This window comes from Schistocerca americana, chromosome 6 (genome assembly GCF_021461395.2).
Source record: "Schistocerca americana isolate TAMUIC-IGC-003095 chromosome 6, iqSchAmer2.1, whole genome shotgun sequence".
Taxonomy (NCBI): Eukaryota; Metazoa; Arthropoda; class Insecta; order Orthoptera; family Acrididae; genus Schistocerca; species Schistocerca americana.
In genome coordinates, this window is record NC_060124.1 from 34,786,665 (window position 1) to 34,791,977 (window position 5,313).

Below are 5,313 nucleotides of genomic sequence, written 5' to 3' on the forward strand. Positions count from 1 at the left end.
TTCAAAAATGGTTCCAAAGTGTCTCACAATTGAACAGAAGGAACGCCGAAGAATGATTTGTTCTGACATCCTGGAAAACATTGAAAGTGATCCCACCTTCTTACAAAATGTTATTACTTGCGATGAATCGTGGTCTTTTACTTACGATCCCGAAACTAAACGCGAATCGATGCATTGGAAAACTCCTGGTTCTCCACGACAAAAAAAGCACGAATGTCAAAATCGAAATTCAAGGCAATGATGATTGTTTTTTTTTGACATCAAAGGGATTGTGCACATTGATTGGGTACCAGAGGGACAAACAGTGAATCAGCATTACTACATTAGCGTCCTGGCTACCCTACGTGAGCGAGTACGGAGAAAACGGAACGATTTGTGGAGAAAAAAGTCATGGATCCTTCACCAAGACAATGCCCCAGCTCACAGTGCGTTGTCAGTGAAGACGTTTTTGGCAAAACACAACATTCCCATCTTAGATCATCCACCCTACTCACCTGACTTGGCCCCCTGTGACTTTTTTCTTTTCCCTAAAGTCAAGTCAGCTTTGAAAGGAACTAGATTTGAGACTGTCGAAGCAGTAAAAGAAAAAGCGACGGAAGTAATGTATGGACTTACCGAAAATGATCTGCAGCATTGCTATGAACAGTGGAAAATTCGTATGGAGCGGTGTAGAGACCGAGGAGGAGAGTACATTGAAGGAGATAACATGAAATTGTAAATAATTGTAAATAAATGTTTCTTCCAGCATCAGTCCGGTTTTTTTCTAGCCGCACCTCGGACATGTTTAGTGTGCTGTTGCCAGGTCAACTTGGTATCAATGAAAGAGGCCAGAAGCTTAACAGTTGCTGTGTCACCCAGACCTCCCGTACCACTGAGGCTGCAACATCCTCTGACTTTTGTCTTCTGTAATTTTCGTCTTCTTCATGATGAACCATGCCGTGGCTTTAATGGACATACGTTTGTTGGACTGCCTGAGCAATATTTTCTGCTTTTGAGAACAAGGATGTATCATCCGTGAACTGCAAGGTGTGCCTGTTGGAGCGTATGTTGCCAACGAGAAACAGGAACAACAGAGGCCCTATTGCGGATATCGGTGCCGTACCATGTTGTAACTTCTTTCCAACTGAGTCTGTTCCCTGCGCTGATGCGATCTATCGTCTGTTATTTAAGTAGGATTCGAGAGTTTGCAGAACAGATCCCACAATAACATACTATTTTAGCTTGCCGAGCAGGGCCTTATGTGGGTCGGTTTTGTTGGCTGATTTGGGGGAGGGAACCAAACAGCGGGGTCATCGGTCCCATCGGATTAGGGAATGATAGGGAAGGAAGGCGGCGTCGCCCTTCCAAAGGAACCATCCCGGTACCTTAAGTGGGTTAGAGGTCACAAGGTACCAGTGCTATAGACTATTTGTCTCCAAAACCTTGACTTATATTTGCAACTAAGTCAAGTACTGCTGTCGTCATTGAACCCTTCCGAAAGTCATTTTGTTTATCATAAAAGAGGTTATTTCCGTCAGAGTAACGTAATATTTGATCTCTCATCATCGACTCCGTCACCTTAGATAGTACTTACCTTAACACTTCACGCAGAAAGTGCTACTTTCAGGAAGTCTGTAAATTCCACAACTTGGAGGCATTTATTTGTTACTACTGATAGTAGTTTTCCATCCATTATAGTTTTCAACATAGTGCAGTACGTGCCATAAATATCTTGTATCCTTGTTGGTTTTTTTTTTTTGCCAATTTTATTATGTCTTTTGGATACATTCTCTTCCACGTTCCCGCGCTGCCTTTATTCTCAAATTTCACAGAAAAGTCAGCAATTTCACTATTACTGTAAAATGTTCATTAAATTCACGTGGACTGAAAAAATTAGTCTATTCTGAGCAGGCCTCTTCACTTCTGATAAACTACCGCAATCTACATCCATTTGAACTCGCTTGCTGTATTCATGCCTGGTTATTCTACAACATTTTCACGCTCCCCCCTCCCCCCACCCCCCACACACACACACACTAGGCACACTTTCCCCTCTTACCAAACTGACAATTCCTTGATGACTCAGGATGTATCCTATCAATCGAGCCCTTCTTTTAGTCGAGTTGAGACAATTCCCCCTCCCTCCCCAATTAGATTGAGCCTCCTCAATAGTTGTTCGATTCGCTCATTTCAAAGAAAATCTATCCTTTTCTTTCCTGAATTGCTCATTGTCCACGTTTCACTTTCATAAAGGCAACATTTCAGTCAAACACCTCCAGAAAAGACTTCCTAATATTTAAATTTATATTCGATGCTAACAAATTCCTCTTTTTCAGAAATACTTTTACCGCTATTTCCAGTCTACATTTTGGATCCTGTCAACTTCGGCCATCATCAGTTACTTTGGCGCCCAAACACTCAGTCTCATGTAATACGTTTTGCTGGTCACGCAGCGAACTCCTGTATCTCATTTCTTAAACCAATTCCCTCAGCATCTCCTTATTTGATTCGACTACATTCCACTTTACGTGTTTTACTTATCACGTTCTTGAAAACAGCAGCCAGACCTTTCAGCTAGCTCTTCCAAGCTCTTCGCCAGTTCTGAGAGAATTAAGAGTTACAACGTCACCGGCAAACCTCAAAGAATTTATTTCTTCTCGCTGAACTTTATTTCCACGTTTCTCACTGGTTTCCTCTACTGTGGTGTAGAAATGACTGAGACACTAGCGGCGGGAGTAGACACCGAGGTAAACTGGAAAAGTATCAGTAAGACGAGGAGCGAGCAGATAAGAATCTGCGAGCTGGCCGGGCGGGGTGGAGGGTTCTGCGACGCCGGCAGCTGCGCCGAGATTAAAGTCGAGGGTCCCCCTTTGTTCTGGGTCGCCCGGGCTGGCGCCGCGTCGCGCTGAATAGGCGCCGGCCACGGGGGAAAGCTGCCGCAGCTTGGTCAATGACTCCGGCCGTACGCGGCGCAGCGGCGGAGATCTGCCCGCTTCCTTACTCCCGGAGGGAAACGCCGTCTGCAGGCGCCCTCGCGCGTGCGGACTGTCTTCAGGGCTCCTACCGTAGCAAGGCCTGCCAGAGCGCTCTGGAAGATTACAACTCCCCCCGTCCTCTCGCCGTGAATATCAAGTCATTTGATCGCCACGTAACGCTGCACCTTTCTACCGTATTGTCGGCGACGTGAAGCGTACACCTAACTATGTTCAATATCGTCAAACCAATCATTTTTGAGAAGAAGAAATTAGGTCTTGTTTGCAGGGACGTATTTATTATTTATTTGGCACCGGATTCAGGCGTCCTGGCCACTAAAATTGCTAAACCAAGAAGAAATGCAGATGATAAACGGGTATTCATTGGACAAATATATTATACTAGAACTGACATGTGATTACATTTTCACGCAATTTGGGTGCATACATCCTGAGAAATCAGTACCCAGAACAACCACCTCTGGCCGTAATAACGGCCTTGATACGCCTGGGCATTGAGTCAAACAGAACTTGGATGCCGCGTACAGGTACAGCTCCCCATGGAGCTTCAACACGTAAGTGGCTCGAAACAGCATATCCAGACACTCCGGGATGATGATGGCATTGAAACAGAGGATGACACGCGTAAAGCTGAAATACTAAACACCTTTTTCCAAAGCTGTTTCACAGAGGAAGACCGCACTGCAATTCCTTCTCTAAATCCTCGCACAAACGAAAAAATGGCTGACATCGAAATAAGTGTCCAAGGAATAGAAAAGCAACTGGAATCACTCAATAGAGGAAAGTCCACTGGACCTGACGGGATACCAATTCGATTCTACACAGAGTACGCGAAAGAACTTGCCCCCCTTCTAACAGCCGTGTACCGCAAGTCTCTAGAGGAACGAAGGGTTCCAAATGATTGGAAAAGAGCACAGGTAGTCCCAGTCTTCAAGAAGGGTCGTCGAGCAGTTGCGCAAAACTATAGACCTATATCTCTGACGTCGATCTGTTGTAGAATTTTTGAACATGTTTTTTGCTCGAGTATCATATCGTTTCTCGAAACCCAGAATCTACTATGTAGGAATCAACATGGATTCCGGAAACAGCGATCGTGTGAGACCCAACTCGCTTTATTTGTTCATGAGACCCAGAAAATATTAGATACAGGCTCCCAGGTAGATGCTATTTTTCTTGACTTCCGGAAGGCGTTCGATACAGTTCCGCACTGTCGCCTGATAAACAAAGTAAGAGCCTACGGAATATCAGACCAGCTGTGTGGCTGGATTGAAGAGTTTTTAGCAAACAGAACACAGCATGTTGTTATCAATGGAGAGACGTCTACAGACGTTAAACTAACCTCTGGCGTGCCACAGGGGAATGTTATGGGACCATTGCTTTTCACAATATATAAATGACCTAGTAGATAGTGTCGGAAGTTCCATGCGGCTTTTCGCGGATGATGCTGTAGTATACAGAGAAGTTGCAGCATTAGAAAATTGTAGCGAAATGCAGGAAGATCTGCAGCGGATAGGCACTTGGTGCAGGGAGTGGCAACTGTCCCTTAACATAGACAAATGTAATGTATTGCGAATACATAGAAAGAAGGATCCTTTATTGTATGATTATATGATAGCGGAACAAACACTGGTAGCAGTTACTTCTGTAAAATATCTGGGAGTATGCGTGCGGAACGATTTGAAGTGGAATGATCATATAAAATTAATTGTTGGTAAGGCGGGTACCAGGTTGAGATTCATTGGGAGAGTGCTTAGAAAATGTAGTCCATCAACAAAGGAGGTGGCTTACAAAACTCTCGTTCGACCTATACTTGAGTATTGCTCATCAGTGTGGGATCCGTACCAGATCGGTTTGACGGAGGAGATAGAGAAGATCCAAAGAAGAGCGGCGCGTTTCGTCACAGGGTTATTTGGTAACCGTGATAGCGTTTCGGAGATGTTAAATAAACTCAAGTGGCAGACTCTGCAAGAGAGGCGCTCTGCATCGCGGTGTAGATTGCTCGCCAGGTTTCGAGAGGGTGCGTTTCTGGATGAGGTATCGAATATATTGCTTCCCCCTACTTATACCTCCCGAGGAGATCACGAATGTAAAATTAGAGAGATTAGAGCGCGCACGGAGGCTTTCAGACAGTCGTTCTTCCCGCGAACCATACGCGACTGGAACAGGAAAGGGAGGTAATGACAGTGGCACGTAAAATGCCCTCCGCCACACACCTTTGGGTGGCTTGCGGAGTATAAATGTAGATGTAGATGTAGATACCATAGTTCATCAAGAGTAGTGACTGGCATATTGTGACGAGGCAGTTGCTCGGCCACCATTGACGAGACGTTTTCAATTGGTG